Below are 21,177 nucleotides of genomic sequence, written 5' to 3'. Positions count from 1 at the left end.
ATCAGCGGCGCCGCCCGTATTTCATTCCCACCCCAATTTACCTCCATTTTCCCCCTCTTGTCCTCAAGAATTGCACTCAGATGCACACATGCACTTTTGCCACTTTCACCAATACACTTGCCATCTCCTCCATCGAGCGAGTGAGCGAGCGCACAGCAGTGTCCCCGTTTGCCCCGTCCCCTCCCTCCATTGAGCGGCGTGTGAACGAGCGGGCCAGAACTCCCAGCAGACGCTACAGACCAGCAGCTGCCTTTAGACTCGCCACACAAAGAGCAAAGACAGACACAGTCCCCTGCAGAACAACACTCTCTCTCTCTCTAAACTTCCTCTGAAGACATGTCAGCATCAGATGCAAACATTGACACAATAAACAGAGACGGTAATTATTAAGGTTTTTTTTTTTTTTTTTTTTGCCACTGGTATTTCCGATTTTGAAGATTTTACTATAAAAAAATATGATTCTGTATTTCTTGACAGAAAATAATAAATCCCCAATTTCCTTATAATGAATAATCCAAAGAGTTGACACATTCTGCTTACAAGACAGCAACACCATAGCAGCACTCAACAATTTCTATGAGTCCAACCATAAAAAAATGTATTTTATTAAAGTATTTAATATATATATATATATATATATATATATATATATATATATATATATATATACACACACACATATATGGCTATTATTTAGCATTTATATTATATTTGGTGAAGAATACTTTGTTCAATATATATTGAACAAAGTATTCTTCACCAAATATAATATAAATGCTAAATAATAGCCAGACGAACATAAATATTTCTTCATTTATTATTAAATATGTATATATTAATAATAATAATAATAATAATAATTTAATTTGCAATTATAGCTGTAAATTATACAGCTTTAATGAAATCTTTTGCAGGAAAACAGCGACATACATTATCTTATTATTTTCAACCCATTCTAACTCATGCGTCCAAGACTGCTGCAAATCAATCTCTCAATTTCAACATCCTCATATAAGTTAGCCAGCTAAATTGACCACATTTGCATATTTAAATCAGCAAGATTTGCAACAACAATCTTCACTACATCACTGAAAACCAAATAAGTTTGCAAAACATATGCACGATGATCAACGAACACCAGACATAATGGCAACACTGCATCAGTCACAACATCAACCGGCCTGAAACTCTACACTAGCCCTGAGCCCACAGCACACCAAACATTCAGTGATTAAATCCTGCATTAAACTATACAGTATAGGCCTACATATTAAAGGAATTCAGTGGTTGGTCAATCCCTGTTCCCAATGATCCGTTATGATTCATGGAAATCGCTAGCTTGGTTGGGCAGATTCATATATCAAGTGATTTAATCTGGTTTAATCCCTACAGTGAGTTTAAGCAACATATGCCACTCTTTCATGGCTACGCGACACCTTAGGGCGACCATCAGGCCTACCCGAGAGCACCGGGTGAAGAAGCCTCAGCTGTAAACGCAGATTTAATTCCAATCCAAATGAAAAGAAAGTTACACAATTCATATCAGTTGACTGTGTACAGAACAAGGTGTCTAGGTATTTTGTTTTGCATACATTTTACAGGCAAAACCGGAGTCAATCATTCTGCATGTTGTTGCAGTGCGTATCTGATTTAGTTTGACAGACAACATGGATTGTTTGTGTCTGGCACATTTATTTCCATTAAATAATTTCTATGTCTCCAAACAAAGAGTCTGCATTAAACAGCCTAGGGGGGAAGGTGTCAGTAACAAGTTCATTGTTCTTGATTGAATTATTGGTTGAACGATCGCATTAAATCTGTCATATTGGATGTAGTAAACTCGACAGCATGAACTTTGTGTTGTTATCATGTGTTTAAATTAGTATGCAAGCCATAAACAGCATATAAAACGGAGTTTGCTCATGTTCCCCAGCAAGCTTGCTGGATTTGTTCATTGCCCGAATGACCTTATTCAAACTCTTTTATACCACAGCCTATCTTATCTTTGTATGACACTCTCCTCTCTAAACAGCGCCCTTTGTTTTACCCAAGAAAAAAGAAGAGCGCTAGAGGAAGATAAAAAAAGTTTGAGAAAGAGAGGAAGACAAAAAAAGCAAGATTTCTACGAAAGGCTGTCTCCCTCTGCTGCGTACTGCTTGTGTGTTTTTGTCTGTATAGCAAGGCCTTCTTATAGAGAAAGAGAGAAAAAGGCTGAGATTGTGAAAAGAAAACTCGCCAGCACACACTCACACACACACACACACACACTATTTACAGAATCTATGCTGAAATTGCCTGTTACTCTATATTACATGTGAAACACAAAGCCTGTCAAAGTTAAGTGCCTAGCACATTTATGAATTTTGTTTAACTCTAATTTGTACTTCAGTCAAAATGACTGATGTTTTGGGCTTTTTGTAACTGGGGGCTCATCAAATGTCCGTTAGCATTTTGAAAGGTTTTAGTTTGTATGATTGGCCTTTTAGCGTAGCCAACATATAGGCTACAATACAACTCCATTTTTTTTTTTTTTTTTGCAAGGGTCTAAGTTTGGCACACCTCTGACTTAGCCTACATAGAAAGGGTTAGTTATGAACTTATGATTCAAAAGTACCTTTTTTATTTTCAAACCTAACACCTAAAGGAATACAATTCTGGCCGAAATTCAAGGCCAATAACGACATAAAATGGTTGTCCTTGTATTACAGTACCATACCTTTGTTCGTCAGTCTGTTCTTTTAAGATGAATATATTTTATTATTTTCCATTTCTTCAACTCTATGTGCCTTCTTTAAAGGCCTACTATGACAACGTAGCTGTAAACCGCTAACGGTTTTTGTTTTTTTTAAATCGCGTTAATTGGCGGGAGCTCGAGCTCCATCATATTGGCGCGAGACAGAAAAAAAGGCTGCGGATGGAGCGGAGAAGACGACGCTCGCGCGGCTGATGCGCGAGAGCTGAGGGATCTGACATGAAATATAGGTAAAGTAGTATAATATAGGCTATATATATTTCCCCCCCAAAATATAATAACACTTTTATTACCATGAGTTTATGGAGTATGTTAGAAGGAGAAAAGAGCAGGAGAAAAGAGTAGGCTACTTGCCTAAAAGGTCAAAACCAGAGATTTTATTTAAACAACTAGCAGAACACCACCATAATACCATTCTTAACGTACAAGAATGAAAAAAAAAAAAAAAACGAAATCGAATACAAAGAAAACAGGCCTACAAAATATGTCCGTGAATTGTGATCCAGCTGAAAATCGTATAAATTGGGAGTTCCAAGTAGCTTATAACTGATTCAAATAGTATTTATTTAAGTAAATACAATATGTATGCCTCCTTTCCTATCCCATGAGAACAGCTAAATACAAAATAAGATTGATCTTATTCACACACCGATTTCAATAAGCATAGGCTATTTATTTAACTTTAACTGCCAAATTGGTTAGCAATTAAGAGATAGGCTACTTGCGTTACACAATAAATAGCCTAAATAAATAAATATCTGTTTTTTATATACCGATATTTTAAACTATTCGTATAATATCTCGACATAGCCTAACTACTATTAGACTAATTCATATTTTTAAATAAACACCTTTTAAAATGATGCCACGGTGGATGACTAACTTGTCTATTTATAAGGACATCCAATTCAAACATATTTTAACAAATTTAAAAACAAACTAAAATAGTTTAACACTAAAATATTTCTTCATCAAACCTAGGCTTCATAAGAAAAGGCTATGCAAATAAAGCAAGCAGCTCGTATAGCCTAACATTTCGAAACCATGTAACCTGAGGATCAAACAGCCTAACTGAAAATATTTTTTACTTAGGCCTATACAAACAGAAATCCGTTCACTAATAGAGGTGTTTTTGGAGAGCTGTGTAGCTGTACTTTGTGTGCAATTCATTAATTTTTTATAAACTGATTCGTGTCCAAGACGTTTGAAAATCTGGGAGTAATTTAAGTGAGTTCAGTTCCGCGGGTAAATATTCTTAATGCATAGGCTACAAAAAAGCTATTGAGATGCATTTTGTAAAAAAATAAATATATATATATATTTATAAATATATATAAAAATAATATATATATTAGTTTTTTAAGGCACCGTTTGAGGTTCCTAAGATTAGCAGAACCACCCAAATGGATGTCAAAACAAAATGTTGGCAGTCTAAAAAGTAACCAGCACGTTTTACAGCAAATATTTCCTTTGCAAAGCCGCACAATGAATTTCATAGGCTATTATTAATATAATTAGCCTATTCATTTAGAAACTATTTGGATATCCTACAGTTTTACCATTTGGTCTTCCATTCAGGTGTCATTCTGTCAATTAGATCGGCTACATGCACATTAATAATCCTAGCTGTAAGAATAACAATCTGATTTCTATTTAGAGACTATTAAATGTGTCGGTAGATCAGAGACTGGCTTGTGTCTGTACGGCGGCCGGTGAGATCAGCCGGGACTCTGGAGACTGAAGTGTAAACTGGAAAAAATGCAGAGACGAGCTCGGCGTGACAGCACAGCATTGCCGCTTACGCAGAGACTAAATACAACCGCTCCGACTGACCGAAATATTGACAACAGCCTGCTGTGAGCGGAGCGCATGCATGAACTCTCCCCGAGTGTGTGTGTGTGTGTGTGTGTGTGTGTGTGTGTGAGAGAGAGAGAGAGAGAGAGAGAGAGAGAGAGAGAGAGAGAGAGAGAGCACCATAGTGGACGTCCTCAGAGGTAAATAACTCAAAGAAATCAAATAATTCAATTTTTAATATTAAAATGTAAAAAAAAAGGAGGAAAAGTTGAGACACCACAGCTTCAAAAATAGAAAAATATGTATTTCATGTTCTCACCCTAGGTGACATTTTGAGCCAAGTGGCTCTTCATCAATATTAAAATGCAGAGTTTTCATTTAGGGACAGGGAGAGTGTGTAAAAGTACAATTTATTTAAAAAGTTTAAAAAGAACCATTAGATGAACACTGAGGGTTTTTTTTTTTTTTTTTTTTTTTTGTGCATAAGAGGCACACATCTAATGCATTAAAAATAATTGCAGGCTGTCCACCTCTGAGTGCTGATTATCCTGTCCCATCACAGAGCTCTATGACTTTCACAACTCTATCTAACTATTAAAATTGCACAACAATGTCATCACTTTGGCATCATCAATTGAGTTTTTTTTTTTTTTTTTAACTAATTCTGGTGTATTTTTTTATTTTTTATCTAATCGTAAAAAAATTTCAAACAAACAATAGTTTCAAGAAAACATGGAGTTTCAGTCTATATTGTTTCCCTATTCATGGAAAGTGCCATAGGTGATTATTAAAACGCCCCAAAAGTCTGCAATGAAAGATGTAAGCAATATTTTTTTTAAATCACACATAAATGTTGCTACTATAACAGATATCACAGAAATGTGTGTTTCTGTGATAGCCCTAGGCTCTGTAAACAGTAAAAAAAAAAAAAAAAAAAGTCAGTTTTCTGACATGGATGAGTTGATCTTTAATTCTAGCAGAAGATGCTACATCAGTCATTTGGTCATTAAAAAGCTGTAAAGATCATGAAATGAAGTTTCGTGCATGGTGGTGGTGGAGAACCATGGCTTCGGAAAGAGCAAGGTTCTCCTGCAAACTGTAAATAATCAACATAAAATGCAACCAAAAATCCAAATGTATCAACGTAAATGAGATGCGTCTGTAGGCGACGCGGCTCTGAAGTGCATTAAACAAAACGCTCTATCACAGTCGGCTGCCCACAGCAGAACATTCAAAAACTCTTATTTACATGGAAGAGCTTTATCATTTATCGCCGTCTGGTTTGCAAACGACAGAAAACTGAAATCCTAGAATCACCCTGGTACTTCCTAGTCATGAGGAAGTTCAGTTACCGCATATGCATCTATCACAACCTGTAAATAACTGCAGTGTAATTATGGTTGATATTTCAGCAGCTCCAGTGCCAAGTGCCAGGTTTAAACTAGAGATGTTCCGAGCTCTCCAACACGCACCCCTCCACCCTCGCTTTTATCCTCATTCTTTTCTTTTACCTCCGCCACTCCGCGAGGCGAGGTGCCAACCCTTCTCCCAAACTGGGCATCGTGCCCTACCCTTTATGCTAATCAGGCACCCACCACCTCCCGTCTCTCTGCCACTCTATCTCTCTTTCCATCTTGCTCCTTAACTCTGTCTCTGTCTTGCCCCGCACACACTGGTCATGTCATATGTCTTTTTTCCCCTGTGCATTTACACAAATTTTCCAAACTTCTGTCGCTCATTTTTTAATTATTCTATCAATCTAGCTCTCTGTCTCACGTCTTTCTATGAGATATCTTCATGCCTCACTGTATTCCCAGAGGATGAAAACCTTCCTCACCAGCCTGTATGGTTATGTCACTATTACACCACACTCCTCGAGCACTTCTTCATTAACACATGCTACAGGGCAATTTCATTTTCAAGGGTGTTTACAGTAATTTTGCAAAGATCAAACTGACAAACATGCACTAAATATCCACAAACACTCCACTAACAGCTCGAGTGTAAACACACACACACACTCACTTTTCTCTCTCATGCACATCCATTTTAAGGCAGGGATTCCCAAACTTTTTTGTCAGCCTGAAATCCCTTGGACGTAAAATATATTTACTAAAAGTATTTACCTGAGAAATGAATTCTTTAATAATTAAATAGGAATGTTCACCGTTCTCTGATGTCATTAAGTGGTCACGACATGCAATAAACAGATTAAATATCTAATATTTTTTTTAGTAAGTGACATTATATATAGGTATGCCATTTATGCTGAAGTTCCTGTACTTGCTCAATAACTTACAACAACACCAGTCAACAGCAGCAGTGTGGCAGATCTATTCCACCAAGACCAAACACATTAACATTGTCATATCCGTTACATCCTGAAAATCTTCAGAGAGTTGTCATGAGATATATATATCAGGGCACACAGGGCTTGAATTTCAGCGTGCGCGTATTGTGCATAAATGTACTCATTCCTGCAGATTTTATGCTCACACCCAAAGAAAACACATAAAGCCGCCTCTCAGTACTAAATTGAGTACTTTTTCGCTGCTTATCTGCTTAAACAGTAAAATACGCACAAAATAAAGTCAAAATGCCGGTCTTGGCGAGTATTCACATTAACACAGTTAGTTATGTTTTAAGTGAACGTTAACAGTTGAGAAAGAAAACACATGTGTAACAGTATAATGGATCCGTGCCTCAGGTCTTAAAGGGATAGTTCGCCCAAAAAATTATATTAAACCCATGATTTACTCACCCTCAAGCCGTTCGAGAAGCATATGTCAATCATTTTTCAGACGAACACATTTTCAGTTATTTTAGAAAATGTGTTAGATCGGTGAGGTTTTGTCGTAAAAATATACATATTTAAAACTTTATAAACGAAAATAACTGGCTTCCGGTAGCGGTCGACGCGCGTTCACGATGGAGATGGATGCTGGCGTATGACGTAGGACGTAGCGTAGGAAGCGCCGTGACGTAGAACGAACGTGACAGCGCAGCCAGAGAGGAGAGCAAAACAAAACTCCACGTTCGTTCTACGTCACAGCGCTTCCTACGCTACGTCCTACGTCATACGCCAGCATCCATCTCCGTGAACGCGCGTCGACCGCTACCGGAAGCCAGTTATTTTCGTTTATAAAGTTTTAAATATGTATATTTTTACGACAAAACCGCACGGATTACCCTCAGAAGGCCTTCGTTTATCCCCCTGGACCCGGATGGATTACTATTGTGAAGGATGCATGCACATTTTTGGAACTTGAAGCAGTGGACTCCATAACTTCACATTATAACCACTGAAAGATCTCACACATTTTCTAAAATAACTGAAAATGTGTTCGTCTGAAAAATGATTGACATATGCATCTCGAACGGCTTGAGGGTGAGTAAATCATGGGTTTAATATCATTTTTGGGCGAACTATCCCTTTAAAGTGACAGCAGCCTAATATTCCTGCTGCCAAATTATGATGTCAAAATTGTAGCCAGTCAAAATTCTGAGTGGCTAGTAAGCTTGGAAAACCAGTGGCTGCATGGTGAGCAAAAAAGTTAATGCCAATCCCTGACTGTGTGTGTATATATATTGACATTGTATATAATTATATATTGTATACTGACATTTTATTGTATATAGGATATATTGACATTGACAGTGTGTGTGTGTGTGTGTGTGTGTGTGTGTGTGTGTGTGTGTGTGTGTGTGTGTGTGTGTGTGTGTGTGTGTGTGTGTGTAACAACACCAACAGCAGCAGGAATGCATGTATGTATGTATGTATATATAAAGAGTTCAGATGCAAAAGCCTCTAAGTGCCATTTGAAAATTTCTTCTAGAATGATCATTTTTATCAAGCTCGTATATATTTAAGTTACGTAATTTCACTAAAATGACAATGAAAATTACCTATTAATTGTCATTTAAGTGAAATTACTGAACTTAAATATACGAGCTTGATAAAAATGATCATTCTAGAAGAAAATTTCAGATGGCACTTCATATATATATATATATATATATACTGTAAAAACACTGTAATTTAACAGCTGTTAAATTACAGTTTTATACTGTAGCTGACAAAACAGAGCTGCTTCGACTTGAGGCGTTCCAGTTAAACGTTCCTACTGGGAACTAGGACTTTCCCTCTTCCAAGGACAAATGGAACACACCATAAGATTTTATTTTCACATCTCAGCTGCTCAGACACACTCTCCAGCAGCACGGCAGCACATTTACATAAGATAAACATTGGCTCGCTGACTAGTCCACTACTTTTCTGGATGACTAGAGAAAACGAGTAGCCGTGCAAGAGCTAGATCGACAACACAAACACAAAACACGAAATGAACTCACCGGTCACACACGCACGCTCTGTGATGACTGGATGTAATTACATTACAATGGCAAAGGTGACAGTGAATGGCCACTCGCCGCATGAGCTTGACATGCTCACACGTGCACAATGAGCTACAATGCCTGTGATGAAACCATTTGTTAAAGAGACAATAGAGCTGATGTGGGAGTGTGTATACGAGTATGTGATAGAAAGAGAGACAGGTTAAAGAGTTTTGACTAAATCACTTAAGAATGAATTATTAATAATTAGTGGTTGGTAGATATGAGGGTTTCCAATAAATTGTGCCAATATCTAAAGAGAGATCTAATAATCAATATATAAATAACATTATTTAAATACTCAATAAGACACTAAATTGTTGAAATGGAATAAATACAATATTTACTAGAACATTTTTAAAACTTTTTTTTTAATTGATAAGGCTGTCAGTAGATTTTGGAACAATAATGATCTCAAAATGGCTGATTAGTTGTCCTGGCTGATATGTTTTGTGTATCTAGGAAAATTAGAAAATTGTAATATAATCAGAGTGATTTCTGAAGGATCATGTGACACTGAAGACTGGAGTAATGATGCTGAAAATTCAGCTTTCACATCACAGGAAAACATTGAAAAATTCAAATAGAAGAGTTATATTTCACAAGTTTTATATGTTTGTCACATAACTGCAGCCTTGTTGAGACTTCAAAAACATTAAAAAAAATCATACAGACCTTAAACTTTCAACTGATAGAGTATCAAAACTGAAACTTTGATTGCTGCATGACATTACAAGTTCAGAAATGGATTCTATTTCATTTCTGACAGTGAACTCTCTCTCTCTTTCTGTCTCTCTGTGTCAGTATTTGTCTCATCTGTCAGCCGCTTTCTCTCATTAAGTGCCGTCCAGCATTAGTTCTGTCAGTTCAGGACAGGTGCAGTGGTAATGAGAGGGTAACACTGCATGCACTGAGGGCTTTCCCATTATAGTAAGCTTAATCCAGGGTTAGGGAATGCGTGTGTGTGCTGCAGCTGGGGTAAGAATGTGTATGTGTGTGTGTTTATAAGTGGGAGAGAGACTGGAGAGAGAGGAAGAGTTGTTTGTGTTTACTGGCACTATATTTGTGTCTGTTTTAGCCTTCTTCTCAAAACCTCAAGTTTTATAACAGTTCTTTGCTTGCGTTTTACTCTGCCTGCTATAGGAACAAAAAAAAACATCACATGTCTTCACATTACAACCACATCATCATCGTCATCATCGTCCACTCAAAAAAATCTTCCTAGAGCTTATAAAACTAGTAAGTGGGAATAAGATCTGAAACAGCTGGAGCTCTTTAGAGAGCACTAAAGACACAGCCAGAGCCAGATAGATATTACTACCTCATCTATGCTCTGCTTTCTCAGTCTGAAACCTACAGCGAGTAAATGTGGTACAGAAGACAAGCATAAGCTACAAAAAAGGCTACATAAATAAATGTTTTGAAGAAAATGTGAGTGTGCTTGCCTTACACATGCAAAACTTGCCAATGGCTGTACTAGGGCATTGTGGGAAGTTGCCAGTCGTCTGGTTGAATTCTAGATGGTTGTTTACTGGCCCAAGCCAAAAAAAAAACAATATTCTAGTACATAGACACGGCTTGGGTTCATCCATTTATTTTAAATCTGTGTGATGGTTTTATCCATTTTATTATCATCCACCGGTTAAAATTCCAACCATGAAGAAAAAGTAGCATGATGGTAGCACAAATTGAATGATTTAGGCACGGAAATGTTCACTATTAAAAACAAAGGTTCTTATATGGCATCTATGGTCCCATTCATGGAACTCTTCAAATGCACAAAAGGTTCTTTAGATTTTTCAAATGTTCTTCAAACTAAGAAAAAAACTTTTCACGAAAAGGTTCTTTTTAGAAACCAAAAATGGTTCTTCAATGGCACTGCTGTGAAAACTCTCTTTGGAGTGTTTATTTTTAAGAGTGAACAGAGTAGGCGTTTTGAAAAACCTCCAAATATGAGGATGAGTAATTAGCAGCAGCGCTAATTAAGGTAACTAGTTTTACACTGTGTAAAGAGGACGCTATAGGTTTTTAAGAATACACTGAAACGGTTACAAAAGCAGCTTAAAAGGCTTTCAGATAGTTATTTTACAGCCCTGCCTCTTCCTCCATCTTGTCTTTGGAACCAGATTTTCTCTCCAGAGCGCAGAGATATAAATCCAGAGCACGCTATAACCTGACCTCCATTTGGCTGCACTGGCCTGCGTGTTTGCTCAGGTCTCGTGGCCCTGACACCTGTGGGAATGTACACTCATAAAAATATAAATAAAAAGAGAACAGATTCAGGACTAATTATGCAGCTTTATGATTTTTCATACTTCTGGTTGGGGGGTTGATACTGCATACGCAAAAACAGCAATATTAAAGCTGCATGTGCAAGACTTAAAACTTGAAGGGACAGTTCACCCAAAAATGCAAATATTACTCACCCTCAAGTTGTTCCAAACCTGTATAAATTAGTTTGTTCTACTGAACACAAGATATTTTGAAGAATGTTTGTAACTAAAAAGTAGTGCGGCATTATTTACTTCCATAGTAATTTACTTCTTTTTTTTTTTGGAGGTCAATGGTGCCCCGCAATATTTCCAAAATTTCCTTCAAAATATCTTGCTTTATGTAAAAGAAATGTAGGCTACAGGAGTAAATGATGAATTTTCAGTATTTTGGGTGACTATCTCTTTAATATCATATCAAAAGGGTGGAAGTATAAGAGAAAAAGTGAAATTGAGAAAATGCTAGCTTGGTGAGACTGGCTCGACATTGGTTAACCAAAACCCAAAAATGAACAGTCATAATCTATGACAATTCTAGGTCAGTCCAAACCACATCTTCAGTGGAATACATTGTATGCTAAAGAGAAGTAAAATGTGTGCCATAATATATATATATATATGAATATATATATACACACACTCTAAAAAAGAATGTGTTGGCTCAATCCAAAAAAAAAAGTTTGCATCAAGAGTTAGAGGAACTTAATCCTTTGTAGCATAAACACATTTTTAAGTTGATTATTCAAATAATTAAGTTGCTCCAACTACCAGAGTTGTAGCCCTGGACCAATTAATTTGATATATTTCAGTTAAAATCAACAGCTATCATAGCACATGCTAACATAACTTCTCCGAAGTTATCAAGACAATTTCATGAAGTAACTACAACTTAATTTAAAAAAAAAGTCAATTAATGCAGAAATTTGAGTTTAAATTACAGACGATATAAGTGGATGCAATGAACAATGTTATTATGTCAACAGAACTCTACAAAATAATGTTTGCAACTTAAAAGATTGAATTAACAAAAATGTATTGTGGTAACAGGTAATTACTTTTTAGAGTGTATATATATGAAGAGTTCAGATGCAAAAGCCTTTAAGTGCCATCTTAAATTTTCTTCTAGAATGATAATTTTTATCAAGCTTGTATATTTAAGTTCAGTAATTTCACTTAAATGGCAATGAAGATTACCTATTCATTGTCATTTAAGTGAAATTACTGAATTTAAATATATGAGCTTGATAAAAATGATCAGTTTTTAAAAACATTAGGGCTTAGTAAATGATGGAAGAATTTTCATTTTTAGGTGGGCTTTTGCATTACGGGCTTGCTCGAGACGCTCAATGCACAATTTGTCCAGTTGGAGAACAGGGAAGTTCTGCGCCGCAGTACCCAAGGGTCTGATCCGGTTTCTTCCGTTAAGCCCTTTGTGGGAATTTACCCAGTACATTCACAGCACTTCGAATTCCAGAGCTAAAAATCGACAACTGTACAACAACTTCTTTAAATGCTGATGGGGTGTGGCAATGGACGCATGCCAGAGGACAGAATTTGGGAGTAAAAATTACACGACGCCCTGTCCCGGCCCCTTAACAGACTGTATGAAGCACACAGTGTAGTGTTTCTGAGTTCCTGACTTGCTAAGATAAGATGAACAAAATACCTAAACCCTGCAAGGTGCATTTTAGGAGCATGAGACATTGATCAAAACGATAATATCTGGCAACCGTACAATTCAGATGCATTCCAAAGGACTGCGACCACAGAGAAGACCAGTGAGGGACGGCATGCACAATGCACAAAGTTTCTGAGATCCCAAGACAGGACTTGGCAACCTGAAGAGCCTCTAAGTGGGATAATATGGTTAACATTCCTTTGCATCCCCTTAAGAAATCCAATATGTGCATATCAATGCTTCTACCCGAGGCCTTACCTCTTATACAATGAAAGAAAACACTCACACTAGCCAGTTAGTGCAATTAGGTCTGGAAATCAAGATCTAAAAAAAAAAAAAAAAAAAAAAACAGGCACAGAATGATTTATGTCTGCTGATGGGCAGTGAACATTGTATTACTGCTACTGAATCTACAGCATAATGTAAAAAACAAATGATGTTGTAGTTGCATTTTGAGCAGTCACAGTCTGAACTGTATCATGCAAAATAATACAAAGTACAATAAATAGACACGCAATCTATTGCAACGTCCTGGCTGATTACATGCTGTGCCATTTGTTTGCATTGCAGACGGGGTGAAGGTTTTGCAAAGTACACATCAATTATAGTCTATTTGTTTTTCCAAATATTAAGTATACAAAATATTTACATGCTTAAAATCACTTTGATGACACTGTTCTGAAAATGTAAAGCATCTATTAAAAACTGACCTACACTCTTAAAAATAAATGTTGCAAATGGGGGGTTTTGCAGCGTTACCATAGAAGAGCTATTTTGGCTTGCCCAAAGAACCCTTCAGTGAACGGTACTTAAAGGTGCAGTAAGCGATTTTGAAAGTGGATTGGACCAAGCACCACAACAAACTTGATGTCAATAAGCAGTAGGGGGCGTGCCCACTCATGATGAGGGAGACCATGAGAAAGAGGGAGATTTGAAGAAAGACTAGATAGAGAGATGGCTGACATTACAAAAGAGTAAAGCTCAGAGGAATATCACTGGAAAATGAAGGGTTATGATCAGGCAAGACAACGATGATTCTCAGAAATCGCTTACTGTACCTTTAAAAGTGAACATTTTAACAATCTGATGAACCTTTTTCTACTACACTCTTAAAAATAAAGGTTCTTTTATTAGTATCTGTGGTTGAACCTCTTATATATGTCTGGAAACTTTCCATTGCACAAAAGGTTCTTTAAAGTGGAAAAAGGCTCTTTAGTATATAGATTATTAAAATTTTCTTCACTGTAAGAAAAAAATATTTTTAAGGAACTGTTCACTTAAATTTTCTTTGGGAACCAAAAATGGTTCTTCTATGAAAACTTGGGGAACCTTTAAGCAACTTTTGTGCAATGAAAAGGTTTTGTGGATGTTTAAGGTTCTTCATGGAACCATGCCAATAAACAACCTTTACTTTTAAGAGTGTACAATTTTGATGATAAAAAAGATATATGATAAGTAACAATACAATGTTTTGGTAATGATAGAAGAACTAGCTTTAAGTACAAATTCAATCCCTTTCTATTGATTACTAACATTAAAACTTTAAAAGAAAGACCAACAATGAGCCCAGAGATTAGCGATGATATACATACAAATTTTCTAGAAATGTTGAATTCACACTTACTTGCAACTTACACATATTTAATAGCCAAATCCCAGTGAAAAACAACAGTAGCCTACTCATAGTCCATCAATCAAAGTAGCCGTTACAATGCAAATGGGAAAATTCAACCAAAAACCTCAGCAGCGAGCAACCGCTCACTCCCATTACGCATCGAGAATGACTCTCTACACTTTCAAACTGCTCATTTGTATATTTCGGAATATTTTGCAATGAACTTGTTGAAAAAACTCCAAGTGTTTCATTTATAATGAATGACCTTTAGTCAATAGGTTTATATTATTGCACCATTCAGTTGCACTCTTTTTGTGACTTCTTTCCGTTTTTCTTTCTTTCGTTAACTTCATCACGATTAAGTTTGTTGGTTTGGTTCATGGCCTGAGGACTTGATCTTTTTAAATCCCTAAGGAGAAAGATACTTCCGAAAACAAGGCCACTGAAAAAGCATCCGGTCACCGTCTCAATTGTTGGTTACTGCATATTCTAAACCCAAGTGAATTATCAGGTCATTTTATTCCCTGTGCATTTTCTAAAAGTGACCCCCGAGCTGTGTAATTTGAGCGTCCCTGCCATAGAGTCTGTACACAGAGAGTTAAGACTGCTTCCAATGGAGGAGATAAGGACAACATGTTAACATAATAAAAGTAAAAAGGTGGCCTCCAAAAGCTCTTTATGGTACAGGTAAACTAGCACCGTGCCCATGCTAATGCTTGGGTTCACTATCTGATGTCGGATGCAGGATTACTCTAACATCTTTTACTGATCCCAGAACATCCCTCCGCCAATGATCTACTTCTATTACGAAACGCTCACGAATCAACTGATCCGACGCCAGCTGTAATGAGCTGATGACATCATCACGAGCTCCTCAGCGAATTATAAAATGCACATAAAACTCTGCTCCTTGACGGCCGACTCAAAGAGTAACGATAAGCAATGTCAAGCACTGCCAGATATTGAGCTCATTTAGTAATTCTCTGAGAGTACGCGAGCAGACGCTGCAAAAGTGCTAACCCGAACATGACCCAGTTCCTTAGACTGAGCCTGCATTCAATGCCAAGATCACGATTACATCCCTGCCAAAACATTTCGAGCAAGCCTTTAAATTCTGCCCCTCTCTCTTTCCTGTGGTGGGCGGCATTGAAAGGCTGGCATAACTCAGAGGACTGACTGTGCTCTGCCTTCAGGTTAAGGTCTGGATTTTACCACCTCAGTGAAAGCCAGTCTAAACACACATATCACGGGAGTGAGGCTGGAAGCTGGCACCGTGCCACACGGCCCGAGTCACACCACAGCTGCGGACCGGATTCACTGAGGCTATTTTATTGCATAAAAAGACACTGGATAAGCATTTGATGGCTGCGGTGACAGATATTTCAATTAAATTGCTTAGAAGTGTGTAATTCACCAACCACTAGCAACACAGAACAGAACTACAACAATAATGGCTGTTTCATGAACACTCCCTCTTATCTGCTCTCGGTCAAACAAACAGGTAGTCCCGCCCCCAACTTATGACCCAGCAGTGCCCGCCTACTTTTTCAGCAGAAGAATTTTTCACTATTGTTTCAATAGCGAAAAATATGGAAGCTTGTTTCCAACACAGAATCAAAAATAAAAAAGGTAATTGCGACTTTTTATCTCACAACTCTTGAGAATTGTGTGATAAAAAGTCGCAACTGTGTGTTATAAAGTCAGAATTGCATGATATAAACTTAATATAGTTTATATCTCACAATTCTGACTTTATAACACGCAATTGCGAGATGTAAACTCGCAGCTGTGAGATAAAAAGTTGCAATTATCTTTTAAAATGTTTTATTCTGTGGTGGAAACAAGCTTCCATTGAAAAAAAGTTATAAGCCATGAACTAAACCAGCCAGCTACGAGGTGAACCAAGTCGCTATAAACTTTGATTTGAAGCAGAAAGGAATTTGAAAATCGGACATGAAGACAAAAGATACCAGATTGTGTATTTAACGTGTTTAATAAGGGAGAGAACTACAATCCCATGAAGCACTGCCAATGACATTAAATGAATTAAAAACAATGCTAGTATAAAACAACTCATTTCAAGATGTTGAGTATAGAAGCAATACATTTAGTTTTTTTTATTTCAAAATATGTAAATACAAATATTTAAGTAGTTTGAGAGCATATAGGCAGACAGTTTTAGGCATGATTTGCTTGGCACGGTTCTCTGATTGGTGGAGATTTTTGTGCAGAATCATGGGTAATGTGGTTTTCCACCAGCAAATTCGGTTAAAAATTATTTTAAAGTAATTTGCAATAATATGGGCTGACATCTTCAGCAAAAGCATAAACCATCGATTGACAACCTCGTGGCTGTCTTTAAAACTTAATTTATCGTTGAAAATAAATTCCCTATGGAGAAAATGAATGGGATTTTTACATCTGGAACCCGCTGTTATGTCAGTCTCATTACACACTGCACCTTTAAGATGCTATATGCTAGGCTTTTAAGCGTTTGAATTGCGCTGCCCACTGCATTTGAAAGAATTGTAGCTCAGCTGTAAATCCTTTGACTTTCATCAACTGCTTTTTTTGTTTTATGAGTTTAGATGGGGAATAATAACACTGACAGCAGTCATCTGTTTACAGATGCGCCCTGATTAGCTCACTTACATAAACAGAAATCCCAATTCATCATTTAAATTGGCACAACGTGTAGCAGTTTACCAACAAATCTGGTTTGAGTTGTTTGCAGAGCCTTCTGTGATGATATTGTGCTTTGACTAATCATGAATTCTATACTTCCAAAGGGAAAAAGAGAGAAGAAAATAAACAGCTGTGCATTATTTGGCAAATTATGGAAATCAACTGCAATTGTATTTTGTGTCTGCAGAATTTGGCATGTATTTAAAACACTTTGACAGAAATTTAACTTAGGTTGCCAAGCGGCGTCTGCACACATCTCAGTATGTCGGAGAACTTCACAGTGAATGAGATTTATGAATACATGCAGTGAGGAGAAAAAAACAGTTCCAAAACTTAGTGATCTGCCTTGTGTCTACATAGGGACTAAACTGAAGTGGAACCTCGTAACTCACTGATTTGGAACGCTCTACATAAGCAGGAACTCTCGAATGTGACACACAAATGATTTCAACAGAGTTTGGCATTAGCATGTCGCTAAGCTAATGGTGCAACACTCTAATATGCATGAAAATGTACAGAACACACACATTGTGTAAAATAATAATAAGTCAATACTTTTCTGTATTGAATGAGTGATTTGCAAACATGTTTCTAAATCAACATTCTTCTCACTACATCCACCATTTTGGACAGATGCACTGACTACTCTCTTAAAAATAAGGTTCCTTAAGGGGGTCAGCTTATTTCGGGTTCCCCAAAGAATCTTTCAGTGAATAGTTCTTAAAAGAGCCATTTTTAGGTGAAGAACTGAACGATTTAAGAACTTTTTTTACTATAAAGAACCTTTCGTGCAATGGAAAAAATATGGATGTTAAAGGTTCTTCATGGAACCACAGATGGCAATAAAAAACTTTTATTTTTAAGAACCTTTATTTTAAAAAAAATTCACCAAAAGAAGATACAGTATCTTACCTTTTGGAACAGTTTTAGTGTTGGATGCGCAAATTATGATGCTTTAAAATACTAGCTACATAGACAGCTCATTAGGTTTTAACTAAGTGTGTGAGAGAAACAGTTAAACCATGTAAATGCTCCCAATAAGGAAACAGGCACCACTTCTCCGGCACCCATTTATAACACCCTACAACAAAATTAACATCTGTTTAACACAGGGGGATTATGGGAGACTGTTTTTCTCTACTTTGCTCTTTCTTAACATTAACCCAGGTCTCGTTCCTGTTTAAGAAACAAAGCATGATTAGTGTTATGTGTTAAAACACACATATGCACATACGAATGTGCCGCGTCCCACTCCAGCTCCCTCAATCCCTGGATCCCTGCCATCCATTCTTCCAAATAACACTCTATGGCTGCAGCGGTTCGTAAGTCAATAAACATCACCTCCTCCATGCCTTTAAAAACCACCATCCCTCCCTGAACTCGTTTAAAAACCACCATCGCTCTCTCCAATCGTTTAAAAACCACCATGCCTCCCTTTTCACCACATACCTCCCTAAATCTACAGTGTGACGGTGATACTGATGCTGATCTGTGACCAGCCTTAAAACCTAAACCCAAGATCAGCAGCTATGAAGGCTCTTTCAAGACTATCAAAGGGATTCACTTTTGTGCACTTAATTGGCAAGACACAAGCACAAGGCATAGCTGCATGCAATGAGAAATTGTGCAAAGTAAAATTAAGGTTGGGAAGTTAAATCTTGCTAACATGACGCTAATGTGTTCTGGGTGGAAGCTAGGTGGTTACTTACTGGATCGAGTTAAATAATACACCTGGAAATCACTATGATATTCTGGTCTCTCCTTCAATTCTAGTCTGGGGGGGGGGGTCACCCTTATTATCATCAAAAAATATATTTCAAGCTCTTTTGAACTTTCTAAACTCTGAAAAATAAAGGTTCTTTATTGGCATTGATGGTTCCATGAAGCATCTTTAACATCCATGAAACCTTTCCATTGCACAAAAGATTATTTTTAGTGGCAAAAACGGTTCTTTTAAGAACTGTTGACAGAAAGATTCGATGGGGAACCAAAAATGATTCTTCTGTGACATCAATGCTTTTGGACTCCTGAAAACCAAAACAGCATATTACAATGATTTCTGAAATATTGTGTGACAATGAAGACCCTTTTTATCATCTGCCATCAAAAATCTAAAGGGAAAAAAGTTCAGGAAAAAAGTGAGTAAATGTAAAAGCGATGCTAGCCATGACAAACAACAACAACAGTGCAATAATTAGTGAAAAATAATTTCAGAGAAATTAATAGTTCAGCCATTAAACTCTATTCGCGTTCAGATTGGTTCACCAAACGTAATGTTCCCAGCCAATCGATTTCACGTATCCATTAACTTGTCCCTATATCACCTCGTCGCATCAAATGAATACACTATCGCTGCGCGCTATGCGACTTGTCCTCCACCTCCCCAGCACCACCTGCCTAGATCTGTGTGAGCGAGCGAGCGAGAGAAAGAGAGTGAGTGAGTGAGTGAGTGAGTGAGTGAGTGAGTGAGTGAGTGAGTGAGTGAGTGAGTGAGTGAGTGAGTGAGAAAGAAAGAGAGTGAGTGAGTGAGTGAGTGAGTGAGTGAGTGAGTGAGTGAGTGAGTGAGTGAGTGAGTGAGTGAGTGAGTGAGTGAGCGAGCGAGCGAGCGAACGAACAAGTGAGAAAGAGAGTGAGTGAGTGAGTGAGTGAGTGAGTGAATGTGAGTGAGGGAGAGTGAGAGTGAGTGAGTGAGTGAGTGAGTGAGTGAGTGAGTGAGTGAGTGAGTGAGTGAGTGAGTGAGTGAGTGAGAGTGAGAGAGAGAGTGAGTGAGTGAGTGAGTGAGTGAGTGAGTGAGTGAGTGAGTGAGTGAGTGAGAGAAAGAGTGAGTGAGTGAGTGAGTGAGTGAGTGAGTGAGTGAGTGAGTGAGTGAGTGAGTGAGTGAGTGAGTGAGTGAGAGTGAGAGAGAGTGAGTGAGTGAGTGAGTGAGTGAGAGTGAGAGAAAGACTGACTGAGTGAGTGAGTGAGTGAGTGAGTGAGTGAGTGAGTGAGTGAGTGAGTGAGTGAGTGAGTGAGTGAGTGAGTGAGTGAGTGAGTGAGTGAGTGAGTGAGTGAGTGAGTGAGTGAGAGAAAGAGTGAGTGAGTGAGTGAGTGAGAGAAAGAGAGTGAGTGAGAGTGAGAGAAAGAGAAAGAGAGTGAGTGAGTGAGTGAGTGAGTGAGTGAGTGAGTGAGTGAGTGAGTGAGTGAGTGAGTGAGTGAGTGAGTGAGTGAGTGAGTGAGTGAGTGAGTGAGTGAGTGAGTGAGTGAGTGAGTGAGTGAGTGAGTACAGGTTTAGCTATAATGTCCTCACTTATATAGTAAAACATTATGACAGCCGACTAGGGAGGACATTTCACTGGTCCTCACTAGTTAGAAAGCTTACAAATCGGCCAAAATGTGTTTTTATTTAATTCTAGTGTTTTGCACATGTTACTGTTATGAGTAGGTTTGCCATAGAAAATATAATTAACCTGATATAAAATCAATGGAAGTCACAATGTCCTCACTAATCAGTGAAACAAACGTGTGTGTGTGTGTGTGTGTGTGTGTGTGTGTGTGTGTGTGTGTGTGTGTGTGTGTGTGTGTGTGTGTGTGTGTGTGTGTGTGTGTGTGTGTCTGTGTGTGTGTGTGTGTAGAAGGGGTAATGTCTTTCATTTGAGGTTAGGAGAGATTGAAGTTGCGCATGTTCTTGCATTCCACAAACATGATGCTTAGATTAAGGGGGAGGGTGTGTGTGGATATTACACATCTGCGATGGTTTACTGTAATGTGTGTTGACTTTAAAAGCTAATCTCAGATTGACCACATCTGGACATAATTATCTGCCATTACGGGCAATTTCGATGATAACCATCATAAATAATAGTCCGTTCAGATTAGATGCACAATCAATTAATCGCTAATAGACCTGAGCCAGATTACGCAGGATTACAGAATGCACCTCGGTCAGACAACACATGCTTGCAGCGCCACATTTCTCACACATCGCCCGCTCTAAAATTGTGTTGATAAG

At 37.7% G+C, this 21,177-nt stretch overlaps 1 protein-coding gene across 19 annotated transcripts in view; it reads right to left on the bottom strand.

Annotated features, from left to right (window-relative positions):
• Positions 1–21,177, bottom strand: part of nfixa (nuclear factor I/Xa) — a 94,432-nt gene that overhangs the window by 52,905 nt on the left and 20,350 nt on the right. The gene's annotated exons all lie outside the window — the stretch shown is intronic.

The sequence above is a fragment of the Scardinius erythrophthalmus genome (assembly GCF_964197995.2).
Source record: "Scardinius erythrophthalmus genome assembly, chromosome: 3".
NCBI lineage: Eukaryota > Metazoa > Chordata > Actinopteri > Cypriniformes > Leuciscidae > Scardinius > Scardinius erythrophthalmus.
The sequence above is the reverse complement of the archived record's forward strand: the minus strand, read 5'-3'. Positions and strand labels throughout refer to the sequence as shown.